A 24,941-nucleotide genomic window follows, 5' to 3' on the forward strand; every position below is an offset into this window, starting at 1 on the left:
AGGAAAATTCAATATGTTAGCTAAATTTCATACGTGGAAACATATTCTGTAATATGCACCAAACACAAAATCATAGCGCCCCTAATTTTTTATTGCAAACATTTCCAAAATTCGCACAGTGTGTTACTTAAATGCCAATATCACAATAACTATGACCATTAACGAAATGATGTGCACATAATCATGAATCTGACAAGTAAAGCTGTAAGTAAAACAAGAATGAAATTTTCTTACCGAATATTTTCTGTAGAATCGTTTGATGAAAACTGCAGGGCGTGTGCCTCGATACAAAACTTCTAGAATGTTTGTGTTTATTTGTTATTTTTTCGGAGTGTCCTATAACTATTATTAGATGCTGTTGGTATGCCAACCTCACAGACAGAGGCGCTGAGAATCAGTGAAACAAGCTAGTGGGATCTTTTCAGATCTACACCAATGAGGAGCAGCTGGGTGTCATTAGGTTTCTGTTAGTTCAAGGGGTGAAACCAATAGAAAATTCACCGTTGGATTGCAGTGCAATATGGTAAAATTTTTTGAGACGAATGCAAGTGTTTGAGTGAGCAGGTAAGTTCAACTGCGGTGTAACAACTGTTGTAGATTCGTGATGCCCAGGACGTTCTGTCTGCAGTCAAGAAGTACAACAATGACAGAAATGATGACTTATACAGAAAAAATGGCGTATTACGAGTAATATTGCAGCAATGATGAGCGTTACTGTCGGATTAGCCCACCATATTGTTCATGGCGTACTTACGTACAAGAAAGTGTGCGTGAGGTGGGTTCCAAATACAATTAAAGATAGAAAGTTCCTCTGTTTGCCCCACCCATAGTATTTTCCGGATCTGGCACCTGCAGATTACCACCTTTTTTAACCCACTGAAAGAAGAAGTTAGTGACTCAACGTTTGCTGATCATGAGGAAATCCAGGTAGCAGTGTATAACTGGTTACACACACGAAACCAAGAATTCTTTGCATGTGGAATCGAGAAGCTTCTCCAGCGCTGACATAAGTGCATATATCTTTATTGGGATTACGTTGAAGCATAAATAAATGTTTTATTCCATTCTCATAACAGATTCTACAAAAATAATTTACGAATGTACTAATCATTCTGCTTATGGTCTTAAGTGTATAGGAATCATATTTAATTCGTAATTGGACTCGTTGCAGCGATATTTTCTTTTATATACATGAATTTTGGTTGCACTGCTTACTTTTACTGTAATGGTTTGTTTGTTTGGTTCTCCAAAACCCTAACAGCGTAAGTAGTTGAACTCAAACATTTCAGCAGATCATCCATCTGTTTCTGCCAATTCAATCTCTCATCAATGCACACACCCAGAAATATGGAATATTCTGCCTTAGCTACAGAATCTCATTCAAACTCTAGATTAATAAAGGTGTTGGGCCATTTACTGTTCACAACTGTATATACTTCGTTTTATCAAAATTTAATACGAGTCCATTTGCAGAGAACGACATTATTTACAATTTCCTCAGCTAATTCTTGTTTGTTGGGTGTAATAACTGTACTTGTATCATTACCAAAAAGAACTGGCTTCGCATCTTCGTGAATGTAAAGTGGCATATTAAGAACAACAAGGGACCCAAGATAGAACCTTGTGGGACACCATTCTCTGCTGATTTTTCTGCATTATGTGAACAGTTTATTTCAACCTTCAGTAATCTTCCAGTTAAATATGAATTAAACCATTTGTGCAATGTCCCACTCATGGAACTATACTTAAACTTATGTAGAAGAATTCCATGATTTACATAATAAAAGCCTTTGAGAGATCACAGATCACAGATCGTGGCGATCGTCAGTTATTCAGAGCATTTATTATTCGATCAGTGAAAGCACCTATAGCATTTTCTGTTGAAAAGCCTCTCTGAAGCCTCTCTGAAAACCAACCTGGCATTTTGTTAGTATTTCATTTTTACAAATATATGAAGCTACTCTTCAATACATTAGTTTTTCAAGAATTTGGAACAGAGCTGTCAAAAGTGATATTGGTCTGTAGTTGTTGGCATCAGACCTACGCCCCATTTTGTGATATGGGTTAACAATAGCATATTTCAAACTGTTAGTAAAAATGCCCCTTGTTCCGTGATTTATTACGTAAGTGGCTGAGAATCCTACTTATCTGTTGGGAACCATCAGTTCAATGCAAGCTTTTACTTTTGAGTGAGTTTACTACTTTCTTAACTTCAGAAGTAGAGTTGGGTAGAATTTCAATTTTATCAAACTGCATAGGTATTGCCTCTCTCATATATAGCTTTGCTTTTCTAATGAACATCTGGCTCCTATTTTGTCCACAACATTTAAAAATGATTATTAGAAATATTTTAACCTCTGACGTTTTGTTAATAAGCTTTTCATCAGTTTGATAGTAAAACTGTCTTCCTGTGCTCTTGGTTGCCTTGTTTCCCTTTCAACATTATTCCAAACTGTTTTAATTTTACTATCAGGGTTGCTAATCTCTGACATAATACACATAATTCTGGACTTTTTAATAACTTTCTTTAATAAAGTACCATAGTTCATATGATACGTGATAGTTTCTGTGTCATTACTCTTTTTTGCTATTAGATACATTTCCATTTTCCAGGTACAAGATATTTTTACCCCTGTAGTAACCCAAGGATTTTTACATGGTTTCGTAGAATTCATTTCAATGTTTTCTTAGGGAAACCGTTTTCAAAGGTAATCACAAACGTATCACGAAATAAGTATTATTTCAAATGAGCATCAGGTTCCTGGTACATCTCAACCCAGCCTGACTGCTGCAAGCTTTCCCTAAAATTTGCAGTCGTCAAATCGTTTATTCAATACACCATTTTGGAGGACTGTTTTGCATTGCTGCATGGAGCTATGTCATATACTGTAACCAGCTGTGCACCATGACCAGAAAGACAATACTTAACAGGATAAATGTTTATTTGATTAAATTTGTCTCGGTCTATGAAGATATTATCTATCAGTGTGCTGCTTTCCTACACTACCCACATAGGAAAATCAGTAACTGATGTGAAATTGAAATAACTGAGTAATACTTAAGGATCATTCTTCCTTTCAGACCCTTTCAGACAATCTACACTGAAATCCCCACAATTAATAATTAGCCTCCCTCTGCCTGATAGATAGCATAAGGAATCCAATATTCAGAAAGAGTTAAAAATTTCCCAAAGGGGACCTACACACAGCTAGAATTATAAAATTACCATTATTTAGTTTAAGCCTGTAGGTACATGCTTCTATACGTTGCTCTGCACAGAATTCTTTAGTTTCTAAATTTTTCTAACTTTTAACACACACAACAACTCATCCTTTTTCCATATTGTCTCTACATACAAGTGCTGAAAACTTATATCCACTTACATCTACGTTTCCTGTATCTATGACTATATGGTGTTCACACATAGTACATCTATTGCAGTCTTTGTTTATAAATCTTCCAAACAAACAAGATGTTCATCCACTTTGTTTCTTAGTCCTCTTATATTCTGATGCAATACACTAACATCATTTTTCACTGTACTTTTATAAGAATCTTGTGATATTTTAACATCTTTAATTTTGCCTGTCGCAATTTCTCATTATGCTTGATTCCTTTCAATGTTTTATCATTGAACACTGGTCTTAGCCTAAAAAAGAGGTACTCCCATGACTTTCAGGGCCCATCCTTACGGATTTTGCTATTTTTTGATATCCTCTGTCAGTCCTACCTGTGAAGGATACTATACCACGCAGCGATGCTCCAGAAGAGAACGGAGAAGCGTAGCGTAGGTCTGTTTAGTGGGTTTGATGCATCTTCTAAACGTTCTGTCCACAAAACGGAGTCTTTGGTTCGTCTTCCACACAAAGTTTTCTATGTGATGGTTCCGTTTTATAGTTCGTAAAGGTACTCGTTAGGTACTTAGTTGTATCCACAAACTAGCAATATGCGTTGATTATCGTGGAGCCGAAAAATAACGAATTCTTTTTGGTGCTCGTTTGGATTATGTCACACTTTTTCTTCTTGAGGATCAACTGCCCCTTTCGCACCTTACACGTACCTTATCTAAATCATTTTGTAAATCATACTGATCATCTGATGGTTTAACTAGACGGTAAACGACAGCGTCATCTGTAAACGCTCTAGAAGAGTTGTTCACATTGTCTCCCATCCCAAATCGCTTAAATAGATTGAAAACAGCAGATGACTGACAACACTTCTTTGGGGAACGCCAGACACCGCTTTTGTTTTAGTCGCCGATACCGTCAATTAGTAAGAACTGTAACGTTTCCGACAGAAAATTACGACTCCAGCGTCCGACTGAGATGATGCTTCATAGACACGCAATTTGATTAGTAGCCGCTTGTGAAGAGCCGTATCAAAAGACTTCTGAAAAACCTAACAATATGGAATCAGTTTGAGATCCCCTGTCGATGACACACATTACTTCGTGCGAATAAAGAGCTGGTTGTGTTTCACAAGAACGATATTTTCTGAATCAGTGCAGACTACGCACCAATAGATTATTTTGTTCTAGGTATTTCATAATGTTCGAAATAGTATACGTTACAAAATCTTACCGCAAATTGATGTCAGTGATATGCGTCTACGATGCAGCAGACTACTTTATTTCCTTCCAGTCCTTAGAGATAAAACTGAAACAGAATGGAATGATGTGCCTGTATTCATTTAACGTCAGTTCACTTCGATCTCCTAGGTTTTCCGTGATTTCCCTAAATCGTTTCAGGCAAGTGCCGGGTTGGTTCATTTGAAAGGGCATCACGGAATTCCTTCCCCATCCTGCCCTAAACCGAACTTGTACTCCGTCCCTAATGACCTCGTTGTCGACGGGACGTTAAACACTAATCTTCTTCTCAGTTCGATGCCCACTCGTGTTTGAGCCATTGTTGGTGGCAGGGGTGGCAGCTGGGTGTTCGAGAATTTCGCACCTTATATACCTCCAGATCACCTACAAATTTAGCCACATACCAGAACGATAGTATATAAGCGAAACTGCAGTTGGTAGAGCATTTGACCGCGAAAGGCAAAGGTCCCGAGTTCGAGTCTCGGTCTGGCACACAGTTTTAATCTGTCAGGAAGTTTCATATCAGCGCACACTCCGCTGCAGATTGAAAATCTCATTCTGGAAACATCCCCTAGGCTGTGGCCAAGCCATGTCTCTGTAATATCCTTTCTTCCAGGAGTGCTAGTTCTGTAAGATTCGCAGAAGTGCTTCTGTGAAGATTGGAAGGTAGGAAACGAGGTACTGGCAGAACTGAAGCTGTGGAAACGTGTCGTGAGTCGTGCTTGGGTAGCTCAGTTGGTAGAGCACTTGCCCGCGAAAGACAAAGGTCCCGAGTTCGAGTCTCGGTTTTAATCTGTCAGGAAGTTTCACAGTGTTTGATAATCGCTAAGGAATAGATAGATTGTTGAGCAGGAATAATCACAGGCAGTGATGTACGACATGAAACACAGTGTATACATAATATAGATGGAGTTGTACATTTACAATGAAAAATATTACATAATTTCATCACATGATAAAGCAGGTTAACAGACATAAATAACTTTCGTGTTTGACGGAAGTCAGCTTCCTAACATAAAGTTCGATATCGGATTCTAAGTAAGTAATATGCCCTCCTCAGGCGCTAATGCATGTTTTGCACCTGTTATTCATGCTGGGTATCAACCGCTTGAGGATTCCTCGAGGGGTATTGTCCCGCTCCAATCTCAAGGTGTTTTTCAGTTCTTCCATGCTTCGGGGAGAGGGTGTTCGCTGAAAAATATGTCTGCCACGAGAATCTCACGCATGTCCTTTAGGGCTTAGGTTCGGGCAGGGTGCAGGCCATTCCATACGTTCAACTTATCGGCTTCCCAGCGTCTCCGACACCTCAGTGGTCCTGACTGGGCGGAAATTCTCGTCTATAACCAGAAAGTCGGGATCTACCACAACCATAGAAAGGCAGACATGGCACAGAATAATTTCCCTACAATGCTGCTGCTCTGTAACAGTACATCATGAAAAGTTATGCAGCGGTGTTCGCCCATTGTGTTTAACACACTCGCCGCCAACATAATGCCTAGGCCATACCAATGACGTACATGAACATTCTGTGGTGTGTAACGTGTTCCCTTCCCTCTCCACACTGACTAATGGCCAGAAATAATTGCTACACTGGAGGAGGATTCGTCGGAAAACATCGCTCTGGACTACTTTTGCTGTCCCCAGCCGTCATGCTTCCTACACCAACAAATTCATTCTCGACAAGTCTTGGCTGAGGTGAGATGCATTTAACAATTTTCCGTGCGTACAAACCAGCCCGATTTAACAGCAGCGGGATGATTATGGCAGACACACGGGTGCCGGTATTGGTTCAAGATCTGTAGCGATCTGTCTAGTAGTGAAATGCCTGTTCCTTTTCGCCACTAGGGCAGGTATCCATCCTCTTGCAGTGTTGTGGTCCGTGTATAACCAGCGGAATGCTTCGCATACCACTTCCTCCTTCAGCGGTCTCTTTTAATCGCGGGATGACACTTTTGAACATAACCATTACTATTACCACAGTTGTGACAAGTTGTACGGCTTCGAGCTGTCCAAATGCTCGTCGAAAATCGTAAGTACTCAAATGATGCCTTGCAGACATGTCGCCATACCACATGGAACGTAGCACTAATTGGTTCCACAACAACATTCGTCAAACTCCGTACTGCATGAACTGTCGCATGCATACGTGCACAGGCCTCGTTGCGGTCAACACGTCCCGCCCTATACATTTCCTTTTTACTGTCATTGGCCGGGTATCCAACAGCAATTGTCGCTTGTTCTGTAGCACTCAACAGTTGTTCCTTAGCAAGTGTCAGTTGTTCCTTAGCATTCGTCAAGTATTGTGTAAGGTTTTCATATGTTTTCTGCCATCGTAAATAATTCGTCTTTACTGTACTGGAACAAACATCAATGAGAGCGCCGCGTAAGTAGTGGATAAGATTCTTGACTCTGTGTTTAAGTTTATCTTGCTAGCCTGTCAAGTTGCGCAGCGTGGGGGGTTCTTACTTGAGGCACAGTAACGAGCAGTTGAGTTTTTGGAGAACGAGACTTGGTGTTTGTGAATCAGAGAGAAATTATCTGGAATACTTTATTATGGAGATGAAACCTTCTTTGTTAACATATGTTATTAAGTCTACTGATGGAGAAGACTTTTTGAAGGAATTTTTAAAGGTAACCAGTGCTTGTGCCAGAATGAAATGTTTGTTTGTCAGAATTATTAATTGAAGACAATCTTTGTCCCTCATATAACCAATAACATTCACGATTAGTGTTAATTTGATCTCATTTTTTTTCGTTATGTCACAAATAACGCAATTGTATTGAGAGAATTTCATAATTTTTAGGGTCTTATTATGTTGTGCAGTCTTTTTTGACAATAATTGGAGCTTAATTTTTCAAGAACAGCTTTCTTTAAGCTAAAACTCTCCTTCACCATTCTTAGTAAGATTTTGAATATTTTGTCGTGTGTGCGTTGCACCTTACACCACAAGAAATCCCAGACTGTTTCTGACAAGCAAAAAAACTTTGTAGTGAGTAGATTATTTTCTCTTTAGCTGCTGCATCTGCTGATTTCTATTTGCTTTCGAGAACGTCGGTACACCAGACACAAAATAACACACTAACACGCTCATTTCACACCAGATCTCACTCTGCATTCTTATGAGGAAATACTTCTGAAACTTCTTTATTTATATTTTTACTTAAATTTCAATAACTGGGAAGATGAAAATTCTTAATAAAATTTTTACTTATATTCCTGAGTGAAATTGGCTATACTGTCTCTTTACTTGTCTTTATCGTTTAATTTCTGACCTACAGAATTTGCCCTGACTAATACAGCTCAGACTTATGCTCTTCATTAATTAATCACAATATTAAAGAATAACGCGATCTGACTGGTTTAAAATTGATAACCCGACTTCAAATAATTAATACAAAAGAATGGCCCTGATATAGAAGAAATCGTAACAATAACCTGTACATTACATAAGTCACTTACCTCGCAAAAATCTTCATTACACGAACTACTACAATACAGCAAGCGCCAATACAGCCAGCTAAATAAAAGATTTTAACTACTGAAGGCTCTAACTACTAATAGGTATGTTGTTAGCAAAGGAAAGATTTTGTTACAAAGCAAACAATATATTTTTACCTTAATAATGTGACAACCAGTACAAAAAAAACATAATCGTCCATGACATCCAGTTCCAAAAATTATATAATCATGAATAATATTCATTCTCCAAGTCGGACACCTCCAGATCGTCCGCTCACGCTAATACTGCAAACCTCCAACACAGCTAATTATTAACCTCTAACATCCATCAATGCTGACTACTCACACCCAACTTCCATCACTGCTGGCGGTTCACCTCCAACTGCTAGTCCGACCTGCCACACAGTCTCTTACCGAGTGCGCACAGCGCTGTCAGAGTTATTAATGCAGAGCACTACATAGCGCTGCCAACATAAAACACATAAACAGCCTACTTACAGTTCGTAGTCAGACTTATCAGTGTTGTGCTAAGCAAGCATATTAATTTACAGTGAACAGTGTAGATAATCTGAAACAGTTATTTTTCTTCTGAGTATAACAGTATTTTATTTTTGTGGTCACTTCAGGTCAGAGATTGCATTTCATGTCACGCAACATTCGTAGCCGCGCGGTCAGAGGCGCCTTTCCACGGTTGGCGCGTCCTCCTTCGGGCATGGGTGTGTATGTCGTCCTTAGCGTAAGTTAGTGTAAGTTAGATTAAATAGCGTGTAAGCCAAGGGACCGATAACCTCAGCGGTTTGGTCTCATAGCAGCTTACCACAAATTTCCAAATTTCGTAATGTACAGGGTGAGGTTCTTAAATCCGGACAAATTTCAATGTGAATTTCCCGCCATACCGTAGTTAAGCCGGAAGTCGCGATTGGCGTTCTTGAAGGCCATAGGCTTCTAGTAAACAGTCGGAACCTCAAAATAGCCCAGATGTTACGGACAAGTGCGGAGTACAACCGAAGAGCCCACTGAAATAGTTGGATTCTTCGGGTACCCTAGATCAATGTCTACGATACTGTGGCCAAGTACAATGCTTCGGAGACGTCTGGGAAAGGTTCCGCTAACCCGGCGAGGAAACCTCGTTCGAGGAAACACGTGTCAAGAACTGAGGCAAGTCATCGAAAAGGCTCGGGCGCTGATTTCGGAGAATCGGGGGCAATCGCTGAGGAAATTGGCGCCACTACTGAAAGTGAGCGAGCGAGAAGTGCGTTGGATAGCAGAAGAGGACCTCATACGAGTCACTTAATCCAGAACTGGCTCTCGGATAACGTTGACATTTTCTAGTCAAAGGTGTTCTTGCCCCCGAATGGCCCGTATCTGAACCCCCTCGACTACTATGTTTGGAGCGTAGTCGAAAGAGTTAGCAATACGACGAGGCACCGGAATGTCGCATCTCTACTCACCGCTATCGAAGCAGCATTCGCTAATATGGACAGCGCTTGTAACCTCCCAACAGATAAAAAATAAGTATACAGCATTCACATTTAGTGTAACTTCCCAACAGTTAAAATTCCGTAACCTCCTAATAAAAAATGTGACTCATATATAACCTTTCAATAATTGACTGTGAATTTAAATTGGTAAATTTTGGACGTCAGCAGTGCTGTGTCATGGCCCTGAAAATTCAGTCTGAATAAATCGAAAAATCTTACCTCAATGAAGTCGCCGGATAACGCGTATATACCTGCTCCTATAATAAATTTTTCTGGCACAGCCCAGTGCAATGCTGCCCGATAGATTTGTCATGTATAAAAAGAAAGAACTGATTTTTCTTTACAATAATCGGGATCACCATAGATTGGAGAAATCAGTAAATTCTTTAAATTGAAATGAATGATTGTCAAAAATTAATTTTTATAAGAAAGATTATTAGTAAGAGATTTTTTAAAAACATTTACATGAGACTTGATAAAACAATAGCACATATGGGCGAGGCTGCTTTTACCTTATGCTACATGGCTCAGGCACTGCCATCGCTCCCCACGACCGGCCCAGCCTACTCCATACACACGACTGCTCGCCACTAGTTACTCCTACTACTTCACAGTTCCTACTGCAGTCAACGCTGCTCTCTGGTCTAAGATTCTCTTATAGCTTACATATCGCAGGCAGCGCGTGAGCAATCCATCGAAATTACATCTGCTAGAGTGCGCTAGCAATAAATTCCTTAGTCATGGACCTCTTACACGCTGTTTTAAAGAGTGCGTACGATCGCTTCAGTACAAGATTGGAGGCGGTCATTGTAGCTGAAGGGGGTTACATCGAGTAATGTTACTCTTGAAAGATACTACTACTTGTACGTCAAAGGATTTTCATTTTCATTTGTATTTTTTTAGAATGAATTTGCTTTTTTTAAAAAAAAATTGATTTGTCAAGATTTAAGCGCCGCAGCATATACTTCCCTATTCAGTTTCAGTTAAATGGTTTTACGTGAGTACACAATTATTTCCTTTTGGCTGTTAAGTAGCTCAGTTTTCTGTATTTCAAATTCTGTAATTCACTAACAAGGGGAGGCCGCCAATTGTGAAATTCAGATTCGATTCATACTGCGCATAATAAAAGCTCATGGCCAGAGCTGTAATGCGGCAAAGCACCAAGATGCACTTCTCAGCCGTTGTCGAGAAAATCGACATTTATAAGAATTCGCTGCGGTGAAATACTCTCTACGATTAGAGATTTTCTACAGCGTCGTGGCGCAGCGGTAACCGCTCGGGTTTGTAATCCGAAGGTCGCCGGATCGAATCTCGTGCCATGAAACCTTTTTTTTTATATTTGTTTTTGTAATTCAAATGTGTGTATGTACACACACACACACACACACACACACACACACACACATATATATATATATATATATATATATATATATATATATATATATATATATAATTCCCGGCAATCTGTTGTAACAATTATGCATATAATAAGTCGTTGAAAGTCGTTTGTCGTGGAAAAACTGGCGACTTCGAACATCATTATGTTTTCCGCAAACAATTTCATAAATGTTATTAATAGTCCTCATAATGTTAACCACGTATAGTTAACGGAAGACGTAGAAACGATATCCCCAGACGAATACGTATAGCGTAAGTCAAACGTTCAAATTAGAATAGAGACCCCACGAACACAAATTTGTTGTGGCAGGTATGAAATGTGAACTCCGTTACTCGCTCGTTACACTTGAAGGACAGATGTTGAATTGACCGAAACGAGCCGCCGCATAACAGCGTAGTTGCCTGCCAACTTCGAAAGAAGGTAGATGCGGTCCCTAGCGCAACTTATAAAATCGTCGAAACCCTGTTAAACAAACGGAATAATGGAGGCGGTACAATTAGAGGGCGATCCGCCTTCACCAACATGCATAAGCAATTCATTAATAGTTTATATACATATATATATATTTGAATTACAAAAAACTAATAATAAAAAAAATTGCATGTCGCGAGATTCGATCCGGCGACCTTCGGTTTACGAACCTGAGCGCTTACCGCTGCGCCACGACGCTGTAGAAAATCATTAATCCTAGAGAGTATTTCACCGCAGCGGTTCCTTTTAACTGTCGATTTTCTCGACAACGGCTGAGCAGTGCATCTTGGTGCTTTGCCACATTACACCTCTGGTCATGAGCTTTTATTATGCGCAGTATGAATCGAATCTGAATTTCACAATTGGCGGCCTCCCCTTGTAAGTTCAAATTTTTGTTTCATGACACTGTTCGGATGCGCAACGCAGGGCCAACTAATAGAGAGTATTGATCAGCAGTTGAATACGACGTCTAAAGTCCACGTTGCATGAGGAGAAAGGTTTTGAAAAAAGAATATTTATTATTTTCATTTATAGATGAATTTTTGTAGAAAGCTTATAAGTGCAGCGAAATTTTGTAAATTACTGTACTTGGCGGTGCCGCAGCTTTAATGAGCAACAGTGCAAATGATGAACAGGAAGAGTGATACGAACACAGTGCTGGACGCCTAGGCACGACGTGGAGCCTCGAGATAAGACAGAGCGCAGTGCCAGGTGTGTGTTCCGGTCGGTTCTCGCCACGCCGAGTATAACGCGCTCTGCTCGCGTACAGAGTAGGGGATTCATTTGGGGTAGCGTTCCGTGCCTTAGTGGGTCATCTGAAGCTCCTCGCAGCACGAAAGCGGCGCTGCAACGCGCTCACGTCACGCCATGCAGTGCCCCAGCCTATCTGCTGCACGCCGTCCTGCGAACCCACGCCTTGACCGCACTTCACTCACACGTCCGCTGAGTCCCGCGCTGACAAAGAGCTCCCGATCACTACGTTCTGCCTTCAGCAGGCTCTCTTTCAGTAGCTGAGCCATAACTACGTACTGAATAGTAATCGTGCAGAATTTTCCGAAGACATTTATCCAGCTGTACATACCACGATTTGCTTAGAAAATGGAATGAATCTCATCGCACTGCTGTGGCTGGCCACTGGGAACACCTGTTTACATACGAAAACGAGCATCATTTCGGTTAGCCAGGTTTACCAGGCAGCTGAACTACACTTGTCGCGAGCCCGCTGGTCCGGGAACTGCACTGTCCGGTCACATAAATGTGATCACCGCCTACTGTCAACGTCAACGCACAAAAACCGTGAGCAGCACTAACAGTGGAAGGGTATACAAAGTGAGTCGGCGGGAGGTGGAAACAATGCAGTCGTTATCGTAAACAGAGCGATTTATCTGACGTCCAAAACGGCTCCGAGCACGGGGCTCACAACCCGAACCACACGCCACTGTTAAGCACTAATGAAGGACTGGGTCCCTTACTTCGATTGCACATAATTCATTAAGGTCAATCCAACACATTTATTTCAAATAACATAAATGACGTCACATTTGAATGTCTGACATTAAACACGAACAAAAAAAAAAAAAAACAATTTCAATATCAGCTGATGTAGTGCGTGAAGCACGAGTTAAGCCAATAACCAGATAAACTAAACAATTCTGCGTAATTCAGAAGAAAGAGGAAAACAAAATTGAATCAATACACTCCACTGACAAATATCCAAAAAAACCTTACAATACTAATCACAAGACTACACTGAAGTGGGGACCAATCATTCACCTGACAGAACACTAAGACATTAAATACACTTCATTTGACGAATAACAAATACTCATTAACATCACACCACTCCTGTTTCAACTGCAGTGTCCCAAAGAAACAGGTGCTTATTCTGAAAGAACAATTTTTTTATATGTTTAAATTACAGCATTAAGGAATTCCAAAAGATGTCCCATTGAACCCCTCCCCCCTTTCAGTTGAGGCACAAATCTTTCCGCTTTCTAGGCGGAGGCTGAGCCAGAAACACAGAATGCCACAAAAACACAGTTTTGCTGTGAAATCTTACAGGACATCCGGAAGCAGTTACAGACAAGGGGTCGGTACCCACAAATAACACAGGCTAAAAGTCAGGCTGGGAGCACATCCTACGAGAACTTGTTACACTATGCTTACCACAAACTGTAGACATTCCGGCCGAACATACGCTTGCGGTGGCTGCCATAAGGACGAAGCAACCAATAGGCCAACGCCGTACTTCTCGCACAGGCACCTCAATTTGTACGAACAATTAGGGCAACTCCGGACTCCCCTCTCACTGCGAGGCTTGGCGCCGTTTACACGAAATGCCTTCCAGGCAGCCGGCCGGAGTGGCCGTGCGGTTCTAGGCGCTACAGTCTGGAGCTGAGCGACCGCTACGGTCTCAGGTTCGAATCCTGCCTCGGGCATGGATGTGTTTGATGTCCTTAGGTTAGTTAGGTTTAATTAGTTCTAAGTTCTAGGCGACTGATGACCTCAGAAGTTAAGTCGCATAGTGCTCAGAGCCATTTGAACCATTTGAGCCTTCCAGGCAACCAGTAACCACCGCAGGAGTTTCACGCTTAGCAAACAGCCCCAGCGTAACAGACATCACCCATGTGCTTACGCCCGAGCCACAACTCCGCCAGTCTCACCGGCCGCCCCAAACCGACTGCCTCTCGCCGTCCCGCGCGCCCCACCCGAAAACGCACAGATGCTCATGCCCGGGGACGCGCTAAAGATAACAAGCCGATCGCTGATGATCGATCAACGATCTGCCTCAATTGGCTTTTGGGCCAAGGGTGGAAGCATTTCCGAAACGATTAAACTATAATGTGCACGGCAAAATGGTGCTATCTAAAACCAGCGCCGAGGCAGCTGTGGTTCACCATGGGCCATAGGTGACGGGGATGAGCGACGGCAGCAGAGATGTGATCAGGTGATCAGACGTGCAACAGTTGAACAGCTAACCGCCCAGACGAAGCGAGGGGCGACCACCAATGCCTCCTCAAAGACCGTTCAGCGAACTTTGCTACGTATGGACCTCCGCAACAGACGCCTGGTTTATGCACCCATGCTGACTGCTGTTCATCGGCGACGGAGGCTGGGATATGCACTCCATTACCGTAGTTGGATGCCCACTGAGTGGCTTTTTCAGATGCGTCACGTTTTATGTTCCTTCGGTGTGAAACGTTTGACAGCAAGGCTCCAGAGCGGAGAAGGTTCCGTTATAGTCTGGAGAATGTTTTCATGGCATTCCCTGGATGATCTCGTCGTTCCTGAAAGCACAATGGATCAATACGAGTATGCACCTATGCTTGGGAACCATGTCTACCCCTACAGGCAATTTGTTTTTCCTCAGCACGATGACATCTACCAGCAGAACAATGCAACGTGTCACGCAGCTTGCAGTGAACGTGGGTGGTTCGAAGGGCATCAGGTTGAGTTAACCGTACTCCCCTGGCCACCAAACTCCCCGAATTTAAACCCAATCCAGAATATGTAGGACTACCTCCATCGGACTGTTTGCGCCATAGATCCTCCACCGAGAAATCTAGCCCACTTGGACACGGCATAGCTCAACACCCCTGTAACTTCCCGAACCACAATGACTCTCTTCCTGCACGTGTCACTGCGGTCCGCGCTGCAGATAGTGGTTGAGCCTTTTGAAAGGTGATCACATTAACGTGACTGGTTAGTACAGTTGCGAACTGCACTTATAGTGCCTTATTCACCATCCTCTAGCACGTCCCGTCCATCCTCATGACAGGTCTACTTAAAACATGGCTTTTTTCCTCTCGTCGCCTCAAAAAACTACTGCACAGTAGCGAAAAGTGAGAATAATATTTGACTACTTTCAAGGTCATCTTACAGACACCCCTTCAGTGAATTTCGAAATCAAATTGTATTTTTCCGTCATGAATAACGCGTCTCAATCTGAGCAAAGTTCTGGAATGTTTTCAAAGAGATAGTATCGACAGCAATTGAGAGATATACACCACATAAATTAATAAGTGATGGTACTGATCACCCATAGTACGCAAAACGGGTCAGATCGTTCTTGCAGAAGCAACGAAACAAGAATCCCAAATTTAAAAGAACTCAAAATCCCCAAAATTGGCAAAGTTTTATAGAAGTTCGAAATATGGCGCGTACTTCAATGCGAGATGCTTTTAACAATTACGACAACGAAATTCTGTCTCGAAATCTGGCAGAAAACCAAAAGTGATTCTGGTCATACATAAAGCACACCAGTGGCAAGACGCAATCAATACCTTCACTGCGCGATAAGGCCGGCCGGTGTGGCCGTGCGGTTCTAGGCGCGTCAGTCTGGAACCGCGAGACCGCTACGGTCGCAGGTTCGAATCCTGCCTCGGGCATGGATGTGTGTGATGTCCTTAGGTTAGTTAGGTTTAAGTAGTTCTCATTTCTAGGCGACTGATGACCTCAGAAGTTAAGTCGCATAGTGCTCAGAGCCATTTGAACTGCGCGATAACAACGGTGAAGTCACTGATGACAGTGCCACTAAAGCAGAGTTATTAAACACGGTTTTCCGAAACTCCTTCACCATAGAAGACGAAGTAAATATTCCTGAATTCCAATTAAGAACAACTGCCAAGATGAGAAACATAGTAGATATCCTCGGAGTAACGAAGCAGCTTAAATCACTCAATAAAGGCAAGGCCGCCGGTCCAGATTGTATACCAGTTAGGTTCCTTTCAGAGTATGCTGATACAATAGCTTCATATTTAGCAGTTATACACAACCGCTCGTTCACAGAAAGTTCCGTACCTAAAGACTGGAAAATTGCTCAAGTCACACCAATACCCAAAACCTGAAATAGGAGTAATCCGCTGAATTACAGACCCATATCACTAACGTCGATTTGCAGTAGGGTTTTGGAACATATACTCTGTTCTAACATTATGAACTACCTGGAAGAGAACTATTTATTGGCACACTGCACGGATTCAGGAAACATCGTTCTTTTGAAACACAGCTAGCTCTTCATACGCATGAAGTAATGAGTGTCGACAGGGGATTAGATTTCGAGAAGGCTTTCGACACCGTTCCTCGCAAGCGTCTTATAACCAAACTGCGTGCCTATGGAATATCGCCTCGATTGTGCGACTGGATTCGTGATTTCCTGTCAGAAACGTCACAGTTCGTAGTAATAGACGGAAAGAAATCGAGTAAATCAGAAGTGATATCCGGGGTTCCCCAAGGAAGTGTTATAGGTCCTCTATTGTTCCTGATCTATATTAATGACATAGGAGACAATCTGAGTATCTCAAAAATGGTTCAAATGGCTCTGAGCACTATGGGACTTAACTTCTGAGGTCATCAGTCCCCTAGAACTTAGAACTACTTAAACTTAACTAACCTAAAGACATCACACACATCCATGCCCGAGGCCGGATTCGAACCTGCGACCGTAGCGGTCGCGCGGTTCCAGACGGGAGCGCCTAGAACCGCACGGCCACACCGGCCGGCCTGAGTATCTCTCTTTAGATTGTTTGCAGATGATGCTGTCATTTACCGTCTTGGAAAGTCATCATATGTCCAAAACGAATTTCAAAATGAATTGGATAAGATATCTGTATGGTGCGAAAAGCGGCAGTTGACCCTGAATAAGGAAAAGTGTGAAGTTATTCACATGAGTGCTAAAAGAAATCAGCTAAATTTCGATTACGCGATAAGTCACACAAATCTGAAGGCTGTAAATTCAACTAAATACTAAGGGATTACACAATTACAAATAACCTAAATTGGAACGATCACATAGATGATATTGTAGGTAGAGCAAACCAAAGACAGGACACTTAGAAGGTGCAACAGGTCTACTAAAGAGACTGCTGACACCACGCTGGTCCACCCTATTGTGGAGTATTGCTGTGCGGTGTGGGATCCGCATCAGGTGGGACTGACTGATGACATCGAAAAAGTACAAAGATGGGCAGCTCGTTTTGTATTATATCGAAATAGGGGAGATAGTGTCACAGACATATAATTGAATTGGAGGGGCAATCATTAAAACAAAGGCGTTTTTCGTTGCGACGGGATCTTCTCATGAAATTTCAATCACCAGTTTTCTCTTCCGGTTGCGGAAACATTCTGTTGGCACCCACCTTCATAGGGAGAAATGATCATCACGATAAAATAAGAGAAATCAGTGCTCCACAGAAAAATTTAAGTGCTCGTTTTTCACGCGTGCCGTCGAGAGTGGAACGGTAGAGAGACAGCTTGATGGTTGTTCATTGAACCCTCTGCCAGGCACTTTATTGTGAATAGCAGAGTAATCACGTAGATGTAGAAGAACAGCAATGTCCACAACTACAATTGCAGAAGAAGAAAGTGACATCCGTTACCCATTAGCAAAACAGTCACTGGCTCACAATAGGTCTCAGTACGCAGCCACACAGTTCCTTGATCATTTGCCCAGTAACATAAGGTAACTTAGATAGCAAAGGTCATTTCAAATTTGATCTGAATTCATGTGATCTGGAGAACTCGTTCTGTTCTACAGACGAAGATTTAATTAAACATTAGCATCATGTGTAACATAGTAGACGTTTAGTCATACGTTTAACTTTATGTTAAATTTTTATTTCATTTCAAATGCGAGTAGATAAAAACTAGCACGTTCATTTTGATTAACTGTACGTTACTGTGCTATTTAGTTATCTGTAAATAGCTATTAAGGAACCGAACATCGATACAAATCGTGTATAATCAGACTTTCAGTGGTCTCGTTGAAGAAAAATCGGATAAAAACGGTGCACATTGTAAGCTTGTCACGTTTACAGATCAAGTACTTTAGTGGCATTCGTTGAACATTGAGGTGTCAACAATCTCATTTTTAGCGCTCTTCGGCTTTTGTAGTTAGTGAGGCGTTAGAGTCAAGGAAGTTAGTCAGTATTGTCTTTTGACTCGGTTGAAGTTCTTGTCAGGTACAGAGCAGTAGGTGAACAAGAGAACAATAACCAGCGAAAACGTGATGAAAGGAAAAATACCGGTGAAGGGATGGTGGTAGGAAGAAAAGGAAAGAAGACTAAGGTTCAACGACCGGTGGACATCGGATTATTATAGACGGAGCACAGGCTCGTAATGTTTCAAGGATGGGGAAGGAAATCGACCGTACTCTTTCAAAAGAACCAACCGTTCGCAGGCAGGGTGACGACACCAGCGAGCGACCAAATGGTGTAAATTGCCCTGAAGATGACCCCATCGCGGGTTGAAACCGGTTGGCGGCCAAATAAATAATGCGATTGTGACTGTCATTTTGAGTAATTGATTATAAGTAAATTAATCGCTGTTTATCTCCATGTAACTATGTTGTCTAAAAAATTTGCGTCTGAATACCAAGTAGAATAATTTATCATGTCTCTGTTCAAATAAATTTAGTTGGTTTAGTGGTATGTCTTTAAATTAAAATGAACAGGAAACTAATTTGTGCAAAAAATTATGAGAGATAATCCAGAACGACACTAATCGCTGTCAAAGTTATATTTAACTATACTGGAGAGTGCGAACGTCGACCTGATGATACTTGCCTGATAAAAAATGACTTATTCACGTACTTTGCTAATTTTCAAATACAGGATACGACCATTTTCTTAAAATTTAGGAACTGAATTACATGACATGATCCAATTGCGAAACGGGGATAAGGAGAGATGGGGGTGTACTAGGCACAAGGTCGCATCTTTTAGCCTTCTCGTGTTCCCCTGTATGTGAAGTCTACACCTCAAATAAATAAATTTCAATTGCCTTAGTTAAATTTTGGAGAGCTGTTATATAAAATACAGGGTGAGTGGGAGGTGGAAGCCATAAAGTGAACTGTAGAACACGTGACTAACTAGCATATAGCCAGTGTGACACTAAACCACTGCTGAAACGCCTGACACATGTGGATATACTTATATCACGTGCCATTAACTCATCACAACTGATCTGCTCCTTTCCCTCTTGAATTCTATGTACAATGAATATAAATTGTATTCTGATGTATACATAGGACAGCAATGGCTCCAAGATGCTACTCCAGGCGGGTGTAAAATGAAGGTGCGCAACGGAAAATACTGAACGCGAAAATTAAGGTTTGTCCGTGTCTGATTACCACCTGACGCAGTTCTTAGAATCTCTTAATGGTGAAATTATCTCCTCCTTCTTGGTCTTCAACATATAAATTACAACATAAACATAAAAGAAGGATTAAGGGAACTAGTAACTACTAAATGATAAATGCTGTTTCTACTTAAACATTTACTGTAGATTAAAACCCATTTATATGTTACAAATGTTTATATATCAATGTCCAACGGATATAAAGAGATATAAATGAATTTCCTAATTAATGTGATTGATCAATTGCCCAAATCATCCCCTTTTTATGGCTACACGATCTAATATAAATAACGCGAGATGACTGACATCATCTACGTACCAAACAAAAAAATGGTTCAAATGGCTCTGAGCACTATGGGACTGAACAGCTATGGTCATCAGTCCCCTAGAACTTAGAACTACTTAAACCTAACTAACCTAAGGACAGCACACAACGTACCAAACACTGGAAGATACTACTTTCAAAGATGATCTGCAGTGGTGTGCAACCTCAGTGGAGATAAAATATACGTGATCACAGCTGTTTAGATTTATAGCCGTAATAAGCCGAAGCAATTAGCAATATCACAGTATGTGCTGGGACCGGTGCGTCGGAGTGATGGTTCTCGTACATGTCTACGACGACGGAAGAACTCCAGCCACAAAATGTAAAAATAACCTCATTCAAACACTAGGATGGCAGACGACGGTCCGCTGACTAGTATAATCTAATACTGTCTTCTCCTCTCTGCGTACTACAGACGAGAAACGTGAACTCCCAGCCACAAGGACGGAGTTCAGATAACGCCTCAACGTGACTATAGGCAGCAGAAGTGCTCTCAATCACTGAACGCTGCGTACTCAACGACGACTCCCTACCCAGAGGCGAAGTCCAGAATCGTATAAGTTCGCAACAGTACAGTGCCTAACCGTTCTAACTATAAAATCTTCTGTGAGCAAATACAGCAAGTCCGTCTGCAGCAACAAAGCTGATAATTGGCGACCGTCAAACACGGACACTCAAAACGGAAGACCTCATTCTCTCCACCGCTGGCTTCCCAGTAAAGCTCGACTCCCCTCCCTCGTAACTGCAGAAGGCGGATCATATTCTCCCTCTCTACAGAAACGCCGACCAACCATATTTTAGTTTTTTTGTCGTCCACCGTGGAAAGCTTGCGAGGAAATACCTACCGCCTTTAATTAGAAATTCGTACAATGACACGTTTCTCAGAGTAAAAATCCTCGGATATAACCCAGCCTGCGTGATTTCCGAAGTAACGCTTACTTGTTCCTCTCTGCTGCGTCCAAGATTTTCGGAGTTTCCACTTATCCTTCCGGCCTAGCAACAACACCAGCCAGCCGCCACTCTATTGTGCTTCAGCGGTCAGTTGCCCCGACCGTACGGCTAGGGCTACTTCCCATGTTAAGTAGGTCCAACACACCTGTTCGGGTTTTTCCACCCAGGGCCTGAGTTACGCCTGCCACTTCATTTCCACTGGCGTTCGAACCTCTACTAGTGTAGGCAATCATATATTACGCCGTTTTGTAATAACAACATTCCATCACCTTTGATGCAATAAGCGTTAACAACTATTTACAGGGTGTACGTGACAATGCCTTCTTTAAATATTCATACATACGATGTACAACCTATCAAATAATACCTAATTCCGGTTGTAAATCACGGCAAAGTATGTAGATGAGTGCCTGTAAAGTGGAAAATTATAGCCACCTTACATGGCTTTTTAAAACCTACAACAATGCTATAATCATAAATCGAACGGATGACTTCCACGTTGCGAGGAAGAAATGGTGTCCCAAACGCTGCAGAGGCTGACAAACCGTGTATGTTGCAGACAATATTCATAGTGCTTCTCAACGGTCCCTCAGAACATAGAAACATTTTCCAGAATTCCATAACGCTAACACTGCATAATCGTTATTCATGTTTCATTTAACATATTTATCAGCTTCGAATATGATGCCTTCACAGAGTCTGATAACGTTATTGATGACACACTTCTTCACTGACTAAGATAGCTGAATCGTCGCAACCACACCCGAATTGCAGCATTTGTGCTCGTTAAGCAGCAAACGTGATGGTCATGAGCTGTTTCGACAGCGAGTGTTAAATATAAAACTTGTTCACAGGGTCTCATCCAGTGATACCACGGAATGTGGTTCCACAGGGTCTCATGGAGTGACTCAACGTAATGGCAATGAGCTCTTTCGGCAGTGAGTATTTATCAGTCATGTCCCCAGGGTCTCAAGGAGTGAGCTCATGTGACTGCTAATGATAATCAGTCCAATGGATATGGATACTAAACGTGATGAAAGTGAACGAACTATGTTTTTCTAAATAGAACTATGAACCTTTTTATCACAGTCCAACGGCTCCAAAATGGAAATCGACAGTATCTGATCAAAAGTATCCGGCCATCCCTATCTAATACGGAATTGACAAGATGTCACGAGAACGTGGTTTACACAATTTCACCTTACTAAGATGCTAATGCAGTTGCCACTGCTTAATTTACGTTGTTAGAAACCCACAGTAATTCACATTTCACCAGCTATCGATAGCCCTTCAGATAACTACATTATTTCTTTGAAAAAATCTGCAGCCACTCGTATATCGCAGTAGATAAGAAAGTTTCGCAGTTTGCTACATGGCAAAATATTCTTCGCTTTGCTTGGTGCCATTTGCTAAAAATTAATTCCGGTGTCGTGAAGCATTTATGAAGCATGATGCTATGAATATTTCACTTCCACTCTATAGTTTGTGCACACTATTGTAAGCGAGTGCGCTACATAAAACCCATTTTCTCTAGACTGGCGATGGATATGGATCTCACCTCAAATTTAAAGAAAAATGCAATTTGTTAGTTCCATTTCATACACAGCAGTGTATGACACAACACGTACGAAATTCAAACTGACAGAAATATCTATTTTCATTGCAAACTATTCGAATTTGGCGCATTACCTTACTCAATGTGGAAATATCACAACTGTTAACTAAATGATAGACAGTTCTTCGTGAAGCTGACAAATAAGGCCATCAGATGTGTGAGAATCAAATTTTGTACCGAGTAGTTGCCGGCCGGTGTGGCCGAGCGGTTTTAGGAGCTTCAGTCTGGAACCGCGCGACCGCCACGGTCGCAGGTTCGAATCCTGCCTCGGGCATGGATGTGTGTGATGTCCCTAGGTTAGTTAGGTTTAAGTAGTTCTAGGGGACTGATGACCTCAGATGTTAAGTCCCATAGTACTCAGAGCCATCTGAACCGAATAGTTTCTTTAAAATTGTTTTTGAAAAGTTACAGTGCATCCGGCATACGCCCGCCTCAGCTGCTGCAGTGTAGTCGAGTTGGGCAGAGGGTGTTTCATTTGTAATGGAAGAAGTGCAGAAATGACTAGGCGACAGCTAATGGATGTGGCCGCCCCTTCGTAACAGGGGGATGTACAAGCCCAGCACAGAGAACGACAAAGCGTTTCTGCGCACGGGCCAAGTAATTTTGCACGAGCTCGGTCGAGCAGCTCCTCATCAACCAGACATGTTTTGAATCAGTGCTAAGCGACATTAGAGATGGTGTAAAGGACGGCACCATTGGACAGTGGATGACTGTAAACCATTCTCTGCACTCCTACTGTCACATACCAGCAATACTCCTGATCGCTCGGCAACCCTGCAGACGCAGAAGCATCGCGTGCAGGCATAAGTCCAAGGCTTTGCCTTCCAAGACTCCGGCCGCTGACAACCGTCATATCGCAACCGTAAGACGGCGGGAAAAGCGCAACCAGAGGTCCTCCTCGTGTGGAGCTACTTCCCTCCGCCTAGTCACGTGCGCAGAAGTAGATTCAGAAGTATACCTCCACACACCGGCTATCTATAGCGGCGCAGCTCCACTCCTCGGCAGTTCTTCGCTAACGCTCTGCGCCAACTGATCTGCCGACTAATACTAGCCCTTCAGTCAGAGCCTGGTTGGATCCACCGCTGCAGAACTTCGGTCCTGTGCAACGTCGCCTCCGAGAAGTATCCTCAGCCAGCCTCTGCCGAGTACACTCTCCTTCCTTCCAGTGGTTGGAGTAGTCTTCACTTCCCTACATTTTATTCTACTTCGTCGTTTTCTAGGCGAACACCTGATCGTTTTCTGTGAGAGTTTTGCATTAAGTTTACAGAAAGATTTTTTTATTTAGGTAATATCATGTTGTTGTGTTGCAGTAAACTTTCCTCTTGATGATTTGGAACGTGCTGTTTCTCAGGTTTCTCACTACGTGAGGCATAGCACCTACAGCCGTGAAAATGGGAAACAAAGAAGGAATGTGTCTTAATGGTTCAAAAATGGCTCTGAGCACTATGGGACTTAACATCTGTGGTCATCAGTCCTCTAGAACTTAGAACTACTTAAACCTAACTAACCTAAGGAGATCACACACATCCATGCCCGTTGCAGGATTCGAACCTGCGACCGTAGCAGTCGCGCGGTTCCGGACTGAACGCCTAGAACCGCTCGGCCACCGCGGCCGGCTATGTGTCTTAATGCACAACATTTTAAGTACCATCGTTTTGCTGATGCCACTGTACTATTTGCCTCCAGTATACAAAAAGGAAAAAAGTAAAGCACTCTGTTCTGGCACAGAGTCAGCGCACCGCTGTTGGATAAGAAACAGCGACACAAGGTCTACCGGCCGGCAACAGGTTTCTTGTTGACAACCTCTGACGATGCACATGGTTTTATATCGACCATCATCTTTGCCTTTGGAAATCCATTTACTTGTTAAGATCTCTTTCTCTTATTTGCTTTGGATTCACCAACTTCCGTGTGTCATTCTGCTCAGTGATTTTTTCTTCCCCCATTCCTTTTATTAAGTTTTATTTATCTGGATCATTAAACGTTCTTCATATGAAAGTGATGCTATTTCATAATCTAAAAACTTTCAAGGGTCCTTCATACTCGTTCTGTTCCTAAAATTGTAATTTCTTCTCTCTTCATTGCATCCTCTTCATACTTGATTTTCTTCGCATTCATTTTCTTGATTCAGAATTTCGTATATTTCATTGTTAGCATAATTTTATTCTTCATCAAGAACAAGATTTTTCTTTACAGTTCCTTGTAACATTCCCCAAATTCAACATCTCTTGACACAACAATCTTTCTTCTATCTACATCACAGTTTGTATCCGTTAAGTCCATAACCTAAAAAAAGTATGGATTACTACTTCCATCTAGTTTTATCAGGTGGACTGTATATTTTGCAAAAACTATCGATTCAAAAGTTTGAAGCCTAGACATTTCAGATCTTCTCCCACACCACTTTTCTGCAGGTGTAACACTATGACTAATATTTGAGCTCGTACTGATTCAGTATGTAGTTGTGTGCACTGTTTCTATCCGGTGCTCTTTCTTCAGTTTGCTGTTAAGACCA

This window comes from Schistocerca nitens, chromosome 8, assembly GCF_023898315.1.
Source record: "Schistocerca nitens isolate TAMUIC-IGC-003100 chromosome 8, iqSchNite1.1, whole genome shotgun sequence".
Lineage (NCBI taxonomy): Eukaryota > Metazoa > Arthropoda > Insecta > Orthoptera > Acrididae > Schistocerca > Schistocerca nitens.